Source organism: Podarcis pityusensis (assembly GCF_964106645.2).
Source record: "Podarcis pityusensis genome assembly, chromosome: 12".
NCBI classification, from domain to species: Eukaryota; Metazoa; Chordata; class Lepidosauria; order Squamata; family Lacertidae; genus Podarcis; species Podarcis pityusensis.
The window spans coordinates 14,381,463-14,394,162 of NC_138037.1; the positions used below are offsets into that span (position 1 = coordinate 14,381,463).

At 45.4% G+C, this 12,700-nt stretch overlaps 1 long non-coding RNA gene across 1 annotated transcript in view; it reads left to right on the plus strand.

Moving 5' to 3' along the window:
* The window catches only part of LOC308459224, a 300,770-nt gene that overhangs the window by 103,070 nt on the left and 185,000 nt on the right, over positions 1 to 12,700 (plus strand). The window contains exon 2 of the long non-coding RNA XR_013977921.1: positions 10,082 to 10,286. This is a non-coding gene — a long non-coding RNA (uncharacterized lncRNA). The remainder of the gene's footprint in view (positions 1 to 10,081; positions 10,287 to 12,700) is intronic.

Genomic DNA, 12,700 nt, shown 5'->3' on the forward strand with positions numbered 1-12,700 from the left:
ACAGCTTAATGTCAGCATTGGCAGCCGAAACTTGGAAAATAACAGATTGGCAGGGGGGAGGGGAACCTTACCGCATTTTTGTCAATAGAGTGAAATTTTCAGTGTTCCCACTCTCTTGCAGAAAGGCAATAACAGGCAGATGAGGAGTACGATTCATTGGGCAGTTATTGATTTTAGTAACAGGCTTAATGGTGTCCTGGACTGCTCCCCAAGTGACCAATCTTTTTCTTTTTTTTTAATTGTCACTGGGTGGCCAGACTCCCATCTATCTGTAGGATACATGCCACGCTGCTAAAACTTCTAATTGGATTCTTAAATCTATTATTATGTTGGGGATTAAGCAGAGGCTGTACTGTCTGTGCTTTCCAGTTCTAATATTCTGTTCTTTCCGGGTAAAACTTTACCACTAATTAAATTTATGACGTTTTTGCTGTTTATCTCCCGATGGAATTAACAAGGAAAGTTGTCCTGCTCATTGGATCTTCACCCTGACCAGCATTCTGTAATGTGCCACCGTTGTATTATTGATGTCTTACCCATCAGGTGGTCGCTGCGGGTATTATCCTGATCCTGTTCAACTGATTTCTTAGAAACAGCCAATGGCAAAGTTAATATGTACTAAATCAAAATAATATAAAACCTTTTGCTTTGCTTTGTCTTTTGTTTCCTAAACATTTATTTTTATAAGTCTTTAGTTATATTAGCTTTTTTTATATAGAAAACAACAACATTTATTTATTTATTTATTTATTTATTTATTTAGCATTTTGCATCAGATTATTTGACATTCTTAACATTAATAATCAGAAAAACAGCAAAAGAAAATGAGGGGGAGGACTACAATTATTATTCATGAACCAATACAGCAATGAGATGAAAGATATTTGCAAAGCCTAGGTAATACTATTCCTTGCCCCCAAAATCTCAGTTAATTCCATTGAAGTTAAACAAATACATTTTAATTTGCAGTCTCAAAGTACTCCCAGCCCGTGAGAGCTAATTGAATGGACAGGTGCCCTGTCCATCTTCCTAAAGTGTTGGTGCTGACCTTTAAAGCTCTAAATGGCCTTGGCCCAGTATACCTGAAGGAGCGTCTCCACCCCCATCGATCAGCCTGGACACTGAGGTCCAGCTCTGAGGGTCTTCTGGCAGTTCCCTCCCTGCGAGAAGTGAGGTTACAGGGAACCAGGCAGAGGGCCTTCTTGGTAGTGGCACCCACCCTGTGGAACACCCTCCCTCTGATGTCAAGGAAATAAACAACTATTCAACTTTTAGAAGACACCTGAAGGCAGCCCTGTTTAGGGAAGTTTTTAATGTTTGAAGTTTTATTCTGTCTTTAAGGTTCTGTTGAAACCACCCAGAGAGGCGGGGTAAAAATAATAAACTATTTTTATTATTTTATTATTATTATTTTATTATTATTATTCCTAAGAGTAGCCACAGGGCTGCATGCGCTGCAGCCTATATTTCCCTATGGATGGAATGTACACACCTACAAAAGTCAATTTTTAACATAGCCCAGCAGAAGAATTACTAGATCCAATTACCCATAATGCTTTCCAGTTCATTTATAAAATCAGCCCAGAACTTATTTCAGAACAAGTCCAAAAGATATGGAAGATATCAGCATTATTCATCTTACATCTTCAACATGTGCTACTCGGGGTTTTATGAATGCGACTGAGACATATTGGTATCAGGTACCATCAGAAAAGCAATTTATTAAAACTTCTCCCCTTGAGACTTACACTAATAGAATTTTGTGGCAATTCTTTCATAAACATCTCCAGGTGTCCGTCAAATATGACCCAACCTAGGTCTCTTTCCCATTTAGATTGATAGGAATTATCTGCAATTTCTGAATCGGTAATAACACAATATATCTTACTTCATAATTGTGTTGATTCTTCTTTCAGTATCAAAATTAGCTAGTTCTCCATAACCAAAGTACAATTTTTCTTTTTCTTTTTTTATAAGATATTTATTAAAGTTTAAACATTACAGAGAGAAAAAAAAAGAGAAACAAAAGAGAAATACAAGCAATAAACAATTACAAAACCTCAGAAACAAAAATAAATACAGTAATACAAAACAACAACAATACAAAAAAGGCAAAAAAGAAAAAACAAAAACATTTAAAAAAACCAAAAAAGAACAAACAAAAATAAAAAGAACCCCGTATTTTCATATCCTTATCTTTCATTTGCTTATTTCCTCGACTTCCTCACACCTCCTTTTTTATATTCTAGTTCAATTAATTATTCCAGCAAGTTCTTTCCCTCTTTCTCAAATTTAGTTCCATAATTTATCTTAACACAATTTAGCCTTAAATTTACCCCTTTACCCAATGTCGATCTATTCATACTTAATTCTTTATAGTATTTCTACTAAAGTCATGTAGCTTCTTTCCAACATCCTTCTAACATTCATTAATTTTAGAATATTTCTGCAAATAAGCTTTGAATTTTTTCCAATCTTCTTCCACCGACTCTTCTCCCTGGTCTCGGATTCTGCCAGTCATTTCCGCCAATTCCATGTAATCCATCAGCTTCATCTGCCATTCTTCCCTGGTAGGTACGGTAGGTCTTGTGTCTTCCAATGCTTAGTGATGAGTATTCTTGCTGCTGTTGTGGCGTACATGAAAAAAACTCTGTCCTTCTTTGGCACCAATTGGCCCACCATGCCCAGGAGAAAGGCCTCTGGTTTCTTTATAAAGGTATATTTAAATACCTTTTTCATTTCATTATAGATCATCTCCCAGAATGCCTTAATCTTTGGCCGAAGAATTGATGCTTTTGAATTATGGTGTTGGAGGAGACTCTTGAGAGTCCCATGGACTGCAAGAAGATCAAACCTCTCCATTCTTAAGGTAATCAGCCCTGAGTGCTCACTGGAAGGACAGATCGTGAAGCTGAGGCTCCAATACTTTGGCCACCTCATAAGAAGAGAAGACTCCCTGGAAAAGACCCTGATGTTGGGAAAGATTGAGGGCACAAGGAGAAGGGGACGGCAGACGACGAGATGGCTGGACAGTGTTCTCGAAGCTACCAGCATGAGTTTGACCAAACTGCGGGAGGCAGTGGAAGACAGGAGTGCCTGGCGTGCTCTGGTCCATGGGGTCACAAAGAGTCGGACACCACTAAACGACTAAACAACAACAACAACAAGTCACTGGACACAGTGCAACTTACTTCAGATTAGACATGCATAGGCAAATCTCATTGGAATCAATTAGATAACTTAGCGACTTGCTAAGTGTGACTAACTGTCTGTAAATTTGTCCTTGGGTGAGTTGTTTTTTTTTATTGTTTCGATTTCTTCATGCAGTTCTGAAACATCAGGGCAAGATTTAAATCATTGGAGAGCTACTGCTGGAAATATTATGCAAACCTTGTATGAGTCAAACAAGCTTTAAAAATGTCATCTGATAGAATGTCATCATTGGTGTAGTGCATCTGATGCACAAAGTGCTTTCAAGTCCACCCAAAAAGCCACACAGAGAATGTGTGCACATCTGCACTGAACCATTCATTTCAATGGACATATGAAATGGCTTTCTACGTTGAAACTAATGAGGAGTAGGGGAGGGGGCTTGTATGTTTCAGAGGTCCTATGCCTGGTACAAATCTGAGGCTCAAGGTTTTGTTCATCCTTCCAAAAAGGGAGCTCAGTAGTGAACATATTTGAAGAACTGCTTGAGCTTTTAGATATCTATTATGATTTTCAAATAGACTTTTTTAATGCTAGTCATAAGCTATCTTGGAGGGCTTCTCATCCTAAAAGGTCAGATATAAATAATTGTATTAAATAAGTCTGCAAATAGACACTTCACTATTTTTACACATTGCAATGAAGGACATGAGATCTCCCCCCCCCCCCCCCCCCAGATACTAACAGTGGAATGTTGGGGGAAAACATCACTTCTACAGCCTCCTGGAGATATTTGATGATTTTATTTTTACAGTTTAGGAACATAGGAATCTGCCTTATACAGTGGTACCTCTGGTTATGAACTTAATTCATTCCGGAGGTTCTTAACCTGAAACTGTTCTTAACTTGAGGTACCACTTTAGCTAATGGGGCCTCCCGCTGCCGCCACACCACCACCACACCACCGCCACGCGATTTTTGTTCTTAACCTACAGCAAAGTTCTTAACCCAAGATACTACTTCCGGATTAGCGGAATCTGTAACCTGAAGTGTTTGTAACCCGAGGTACCACTGTACTGAGTCAGACCACTGGTCCACCTAGCTCAGTGATGTCTCTGATAACTAACAGGGGCTGTCCAGTGTTTCAGGCAGGAGATATTCCCAGCCCTACCTAGAGATGTCTGGGACCATCTGCCTGTCAAGAAGATGCTATTGCTCTTCTCTTAAAGCATGTCAATTGTATTCATGCGCAGAGCACTGGCACCTGCAATATAATGACGATTTGCAGCTGTATAGAAAAAGAGCCAAGCATGTACCCTCCATAAATCTATAAATAACGTATATACCCATGGATAGATGACAGATCTGAGCCAGAATTCAAGGATAGGCTCTGAATAGTTGCAGGACAGTCCATCTCTCACGGTGTATAAGGCATCGGGGGAGGTACCTCTGGTGGGAGACACGTCATGCTCTTTTTGGGGTAGTTTGTCCACCCTTGGTGTCCACACTGCATTCAGCTGCATCTCACCTGTGGCTTCTAGAAGCTGTATGCCACTTTCTGTTGGTTCAAGAATGTTGAAGTGAATAGTCCAAAGGAAAATACACTGAAGATGCCAGCGAAAAGAGGAATTTTGCAAAGGCTTCCCCGTAACAAAAGGATGTTGCACAAACAAATAGCAATGAACAAAATTTTTCCAGATACTTAGGAAGCAACCGAGCTCAAGTCAAACATGCTTAACATGAACAGTGCAATAATCCTGTGATATCTGCTCAAAAGGTAAATGGGACTGACATGTGTAATTGATTTCAATAGGATAGAAGCAGGATGCAGTGTCGTATGGAAAACAATTATTTCCAGTCGTTTTAAGCTAATAGGAAAGGTTGATTCCAAGCTTTAAAGTTATTCTTACGCATAAATGCCTGCGTGGTTGTAAAAACAGGTAAGAGGTCCAAGCCAATGTACGAACACTTCTGCTACAACGGATCCCAAGCTATTCAAAATGTTAAGCTCCTGAAAACCACACAGAGCTAGACTCATATGCAAGCCAAACACCAGTGGTTATGATCCAGTCTGTGGTTATATGTGCATTTAATGCCCCTAAGATAAATGGGACTTAAGAATGCATAGTAAGTGGGTTACGTCCCATATAACACAGAACTACTGTTTATCCAGGCTGAGAACCAGTATTTTCCAGATGTTCTTCCACCTACCGAGATAAATGAGGTACTTCCTTTCTGGGAAAAGACCTCCCACTCTTGCTTCCAGTCAAAGCCAAGAAGAACCTTGTGGTGCAGTGATTAGAATGCTGGACTCTGACCCAGCAGACCAGGGTTCAAATCCCCCACTCAGCCCAATCTCTCACACACGGTCTCAACCTAACCTACCTCGCTAGGTTGTTGTGAGGACTGAATGGAAAGGGGAAGCACCGTGTATACCACCTGGAGTTCCTTGGAGGAAAGGTGGAATATGAAAGCAATAGTAACTACCATATTTTTCGCTCTATAAGATGCACCAGACCATAAGACACACCTAGTTTTTGGAGGAGAAAAACAAGAAAAAAAAATATTCTGAATCCCAGAAGCCAGAACAGCAAGAGAGATCGCTGTGCAGTGAAAGCAGCGATCCCTCTTGCTGTTCTGGCTTCTGGGATAGCTGCACAGCCTGCATTTGCTCATAAGACTCACACGCATTTCCCCTTACATTTTAGGAGGGAAAAAGTGAGTCTTATAGAGCAAAAAATACGGTAATTTGGGAAAATAAGAAAGCAGTCTTCTATATCAGTGTATTGTGTGTGCTGCTGACCTTTTAAAAGCTGCATAGAGAAACTTGATGATAAGAATGTCAGATGCCTTTGGCACATAATCTACACGACGGATCCATTTTTGTGACACCCGTAACACTGTAAGGATTCGGGGAAAGTGTATGCGATGACACCCTACCACGTTTTCAAATTATCAGCATGCTTTCATTTATCTAAATCACAGGTTGGCATTTGTCTAATAGTCATTTCTGCTGGGCACTGATTCCCCCAACCCTGACCTGGACAGTGTAATCCTATCAATCAATCAATCAATCAATCAATCAAACAATCTTTATTGTGGTAAAAGACCAGATAGCCAGAGCAATCCTATATATGCTTACCCATAAGTAAATCTCCCTACAGTGGTACCTCAGGTTACATACCCTTCAGGTTACACACTCCACTAAGCCAGAAATAGTGCTTCAGGTTAAGAACTTTGCTTCAGGATAAGAACAGAAATCAGGCTCCGGCAGTGTGGCGGCAGCAGGAGGCCCCATTAGCTTAAGTGGTGCTTCAGGTTAAGAACAGTTTCAGGTTAAGTACGGACCTCTGGAACGAATTAAGTACCGTATTTTTCGCACTATAGGACGCACTTTTTCCCCTCCAAAAATGAAGGGGAAATGTGTGTGCGTCCTATGGTGCGAATGCAGGCTTTCACTGAAGCCTGGAGAGCGAGAGGGGTCGGTGCGCACCGACCCCTCTCGCTCTCCAGGCTTCAGGAGAGCCCCAGCGCCAGCCCCACAAGGTCGGGGGACAGAGGGAGGCGGAACGCCGCCATCCCGCTGTCTCCCGAAGTGGTTTGGAGGCTGACGGCGGGGAGACCCCGCCGCCGGCCCCGCAAGCTCCGGGGACAGCTGGGAGACGCAGCGCGTCTCCCCGCTGTCCCCGGACCTGATCGCAAGGCGGGCGGCAGGGAGAAGAGCGCTTCTCCCCGCTGCCTGCCCCCAAGCTCCGGGGACAGCTGGGAGACGCAGCGCGTCTTCCTGCTGCCCCCGGACCTGATCTGAAGGCGGGCGGCAGGGAGAAGAGCGCTTCTCCCCGCTGCCTGCCCCCAAGCTCCGGGGACAGCTGGGAGACGCAGCGCGTCTTCCCGCTGTCCCCGGACTTGATGTCAAGGTGGGCGGCAGGGAGAAGAGCGCTTCTCCCCGCTGCCTGCCCCCAAGCTCTGGGGACAGCGGGGAGACGCAGCGCGTCTTCCCGCTGTCCCCGGACTTGATGTCAAGGTGGGCGGCAGGGAGAAGAGCGCTTCTCCCCGCTGCCTGCCCCCAAGCTCCGGGGACAGCTGGGAGACGCAGCGCGTCTTCCTGCTGTCCCCGGACCTGATCTGAAGGCGGGCGGCAGGGAGAAGAGCGCTTCTCCCCGCTGCCTGCCCCCAAGCTCCGGGGACAGCTGGGAGACGCAGCGCGTCTTCCCGCTGTCCCCGGACTTGATGTCAAGGTGGGCGGCAGGGAGAAGAGCGCTTCTCCCCGCTGCCTGCCCCCAAGCTCCGGGGACAGCTGGGAGACGCAGCGCGTCTTCCTGCTGTCCCCGGACCTGATCTGAAGGCGGGCGGCAGGGAGAAGAGCGCTTCTCCCCGCTGCCTGCCCCCAAGCTCCGGGGACAGCTGGGAGACGCAGCGCGTCTTCCCGCTGTCCCCGGACCTGATCTGAAGGCAGACTGCGGGGAGAAGAGCGCTTCTCCCCGCTGCCGGCCCCACAAGCGCCTGGGGGGGAAATAATTTTTTTTCCTTTATTTCCCCCCCAAAAAACTTGATGCGTCCTATGGGCCGGTGCGTCCTATGGTGCGAAAAATACGGTACTTAACCCGAGGTACCACTGTATATTCAACAGGGCTCTCTCAAGTAAACTGCATACAGGATTGCAGCCTAAGGCTCTGGCAATCTCTCCTTCCGAAGGGAACTATCTCTGTCCCAGGAGAGCCTCACCACTTGGTGAAGCAGAGCGAGCGTAACAGATACCTTGGGAGCCTTTTCTGGTACTGAGCACCAGATGAACAACAGCTGGTATGTGTACAGTGCACCTGGCTCTTCTTGCCTAGTTCGCATTCTTCTCCGAAAAGAAAGAAAGCCAAACCGCTAGTCAGAGAAATGTGCCTTATTAGCCAGAGAAAATAACCTCCCTTCCCCTAAAGGATAAATATGACGAATTCCCATCCTAGACTCCTTTCTCGTAGCTCAGCAAAGAAATGGTTTTGAAACAGCACCAGAAAGAAACTTAAGTGAAAAGCAGATGCGCATCGCTTGCTCTTCCCTAGCATGGTGGTTATTGTATATTTGCTTTCCCTGGCATAACTTACAGCAGAGGTGGGGGGTCCTATTCAACCCAAGGCCCTCACTGCCTTCTGCTTAAGCCCACATGGCAGTGTGGGCGGGGTTAGATGCAAAAGTGGGTGGGGCAATTCATATAAATGCCACCTTTGTACGGCAGGCTAGTTTCTGCCCATCCTCACGCAACCTTCTCTGTTCTCCACCCAGAGAAACAAGAGGCATGATCGGAGTTCAAGGACTTCGGCAAAAATGCTCAAGGAGGATGTGAAGCAGCACCAGTAACAGGTGTTATCTCAGGAAAGTCCCTTGGGAAAGAGACTTGTAGGGGGGCATTCAGCTGCCAGTATACCTGAAGGAGCGTCTCCACCCCCATCGTTCTGCCCGGACACTGAGGTCAAGCGCCGAGAGCCTCTGGCGGTTCCCTCGCTGAGAGAAGCCAAGTTACAGGGAACCAGGCAGAGGGCCTTCTCGGTGGTGGCACCCGCCCTGTGGAACGCCCTCCCACCAGATGTCAAAGAGAAAAACAACTACCAGACTTTTAGAAGACATCTGAAGGCAGCCCTGTTTAGGGAAGCTTTTAATGTTTAATAGGTTATTGTATTTTAATATTTTGTTGGAAGCCGCCCAAAGTGGCTGGGGAGGCCTAGCCAGATGGGCGGGGTATAAATAATAAATTATTATTATTACGTTATTATAAGGTTCTCTACTCCTACAGGGAAGCAGCACAGGTCAATGAGGATGTGCTGCACAAGGAAAACACCCCAAGTTCAATCCCTGGTGAAAAGGCCTGGACTGTGAACTGATATGAGCACATCCTACGAATGGGCTAGATAGACCAGTTATCTGATTCTGGATGAGGCAGTTTCATATGTCCTTGGCGCAACCTTTGCTTCAGCATCATTAGATCTTATTTTAAAACCCCCGAAATGAAATAACTGAACTCTGTGGGTATCTTTTCTAATAAAACACCATTCAAGTAAGACAGCTGGGGGCAGGGGAGGGAGGGTGGGGAGTTCAAGATTTAATTATAGGAAACCCTTACGTTTTCTATCAAAATGTGTTTTATTTAATTAATTATATTATTTCATTTGCAACCCATTCTTCCATTAATATTTCGATCCCAGAGCAGGGAACGATGAACTAAAATTGCTAAAAATAAAAAATGCAGAGAAGGGGAAAGATATGCACAAATTAAAGGTAAAGGTAGCCCTGACCATTAAGTCCAGTTGCGGATGACTCTGGGGTTGCGGCGCTCATCTCGCTTTATTGGCCGAGGGAGCTGGCATACAGCCAGTCATGTAGCCAGCAGGACTAAGCCCCTTCTGGCGAACCAGTGCAGCGCATGGAAAAGCTGTTTACCTTCCTGCCGGAGTGGTACCTGTTTATCTACTTGCACTTTGACGTGCTTTCGAACTGCTAGGTTGGCAGGAGCTGGCACCGAACAGTGGGAGCTCACCCCGTCGCGGGGATTCGAACCACCGGCCTTCTGATCGGTAAGCCCTAGGCTCTGTGGTTTAGCCCACAGCGCCACCCACGTCCCTATGCACAAATTACAGATTCCATTAAAAAGTAAGTCTGAAAAAGATCTGCTGAGGACCTGTGTGCCAGGAGGGAAGGCAGAATCAAGGCAGCCCAGGACAGGGGACATACATACCAGTTGCCATGAGAGGATCCAATTGTCCAGTTTCAATTTATATATTTATTTATTTATTTCATTAAATAATATAGTAGATACAAATAGTAGAACGAAAGTGCACACCCAAAAACCCCCAGCTCTCTCAAAGCAGTTTACAAAAGAAAAAACAGTTAAATCAAGGGGGGGGAATCATATATTTGTTTTAGGGTTTATACAGTGGTACCTCAGGTTACATACGCTTCAGATTACATATGCTTCAGGTTACAGACTCCGCTAACCCAGAAATAGTGCTTCAGGTTAAGAACTTTGCTTCAGGATGAGAACAGAAATCGGGCTCCGGCGGCATGGCGGCAGCAGGAGGCCCCATTAGCTAAAGTGGTGCTTCAGTTTAAGAACAGTTTCAGGTTAAGAACGGACCTCCGGAACGAATTAAGTACTTGTCAGGGGTTCAGGGACAGAGGCACAGGGTAGGGAGGAGATGGAGAGCGATGGGGATGAATCCCAGGACAGCGAGGAAGAGGATGACAATGACTCAAGAGATTCCATGAGTCTTTCCAGCGAATCAGAGGATTCCCAGAAGGGGGCGCCGGTGGTCAAGGCCAGGGGAGCCCCAGGGGGGACGTGTCAGGAACAGGGGGCCAGCGGGGGATCCCAAAGTGGCAGCTGGGCGTCAGGACCAGCCTCCCCACCAGAGTGCAGCGAAGGGGGTGGAGTTTCCAGTGTATCAGGGGAAGCAGCTCCGGCAGCAGAGAAGGGAGGGAGGTCGGAGCAAGCCACCCTCCCGGAAGGGGAGGGGAGTAGTGAAGGGAGTAGTGTAACTGTCAAAAGGAAAGTTAGAGGTTGGGCGCGCGCGCCAAGTTCAAATGTAGAGGCGCGCGGAAGTACAGGGAGCCCGGAGGAAGGGCCAGGTCCTAAAGCCCGCAGGAGGGGGGGAAGAGCAGTCGGGGGATAGCGCGTCAGGGGAATCCAGGAGGGGCGAAACCCCAGCGGGCAGGAAGATCCTCAGGAAAAGGAAAGAGAGAAAGAGGTGGAGCAGCGCAAGGCTCTTAAACTGGTGCAGGGGAGGGACTGACTCAGAGGGGACTTCAACGGTCTAAGCGTACAGACGTGAGGCTGCGCGCCTCAGATATGAAGCAAACAATGAACTGCAATAAACACTTTTGAATATAAGAAGAGATTGGCGTTGGTCTTTTGTGAGCTGAGACCTGAGGCAGCCTTGACAGTACTTAACCTGAAGTACCACTGTATTGTAAACCGCCTTGGGTGCTTTTGCAGGAAGGCGGTAAATAAATCTAATCAATAGATAATTAAAGGCACAAACAGCTTGACAGCTCCGTCATGAAACCACTCAAAACCAAACAGCGGCGAAACCAAACAACAATTAAAAATTTCAATTTACAGCAAAGGAAAACTTGGCACAAGCCAATAAGCCCGTTCTTGAAGGCGTCTTTAGCGGTCTGGAAAGGGGTGGTATAAAAAGCTTAGCTGCTTTTGGTACCTTTAATGGTCCTTCACACAAGCAAACAAAAGTTTTGAGTCAGAGGAGTGAGTGGGAAGCAGCAAGGCTAAATTGGCTTAAATGCTTTTTTAAACACAGGCTCACTGTGACAAGAGACCAGTCAAAGGCTATATTGCAAAGCAGGCTGTGCAGCGTGATTTCCAGTAAATCAAGGAGTACACTTCTTGCTGATCCCTGTATAACAGCATAACAGACAGACAGGGCTTTGGTACCATTTGAGAAGCTAGCATGAACCTCCACACAGCAGCCTAGAGGATTAGTGTCCAGCATATATAAGCTGCTTCATGGGGAGAGTATAGCACTCTGAGAACAAGATTTGGGAAACCATATAATGGGTGAAAAGTGGTCTGAGATGTGGGTGAGGAAGCCAATGAAAACTGTATCCACTTGGGTGAGGGAAAATTCTCTACAATGAAGGCAAATATAGCATCTTAACCCTCTCAAGTCATCACATATATTGCAGGCGCCACAGAATGCAAATCCAGAATAATAGCAGGAGTCCAAGGAACTAGTGTCTCATTTTCAGATGTGGTGGTCCCAGTGCAAATAGAAAATACACAATAAATGAATAAAAACTTGATCAAGATTACCATAATCTTGTTATGTGAACTGCATTAAGCACTTGGGAAAAGCACAATATAATATTAAGTCATTACTGATTGCCGAAGAATTGATGCTTTTGAATTATGGTGCTGGAGGAGACTCTTGAGAGTCCCATGGACTGCAAGAAGATCAAACCTATCCATTCTTGAGGAAATCAGCCCTGAGTGCTCACTGGAAGGACAGATTGTGAAGCTGAGGCTCCAATACTTTGGCCACCTCATGAGAAGAGAAGACTCCCTGGAAAAGACTCTGATGTTGGGAAAGATGGAGGGCACAAGGAGAAGGGGACGGCAGAGGACAAGATGGTTGGATAGTGTTCTCAAAGCTATCAGCATGAGTTTGACCAAACTGCGGGAGGCAGTGGAAGACAGGAGTGCCTGGCGTGCTCTGGTCCATGGGGTCACGAAGAGTCGGACACGACTAAATGACTAAACAACAATTGTTATATTGATATGTAGAGAGAAAAGGTAGCTTCTTTTTGGATAGTAATAAGGCAATCATAGCAGGTCAGCTCTTAGGAGAAAACACACACACACACACACACACACACACACACACTTTATTACAGTCCAGAGACCCACAAAACCAGTTTCAAAAGAAAAATACAACAGAAATACAGGGGTAAAGACTCCAAGGCAGTCACTATGTTTTATCCAGAGCATGTTGATTTCTATTTCTCTTTAACGCTGAGAGAAAATTTGCTATGGCCAAGGTAGTATCATTTG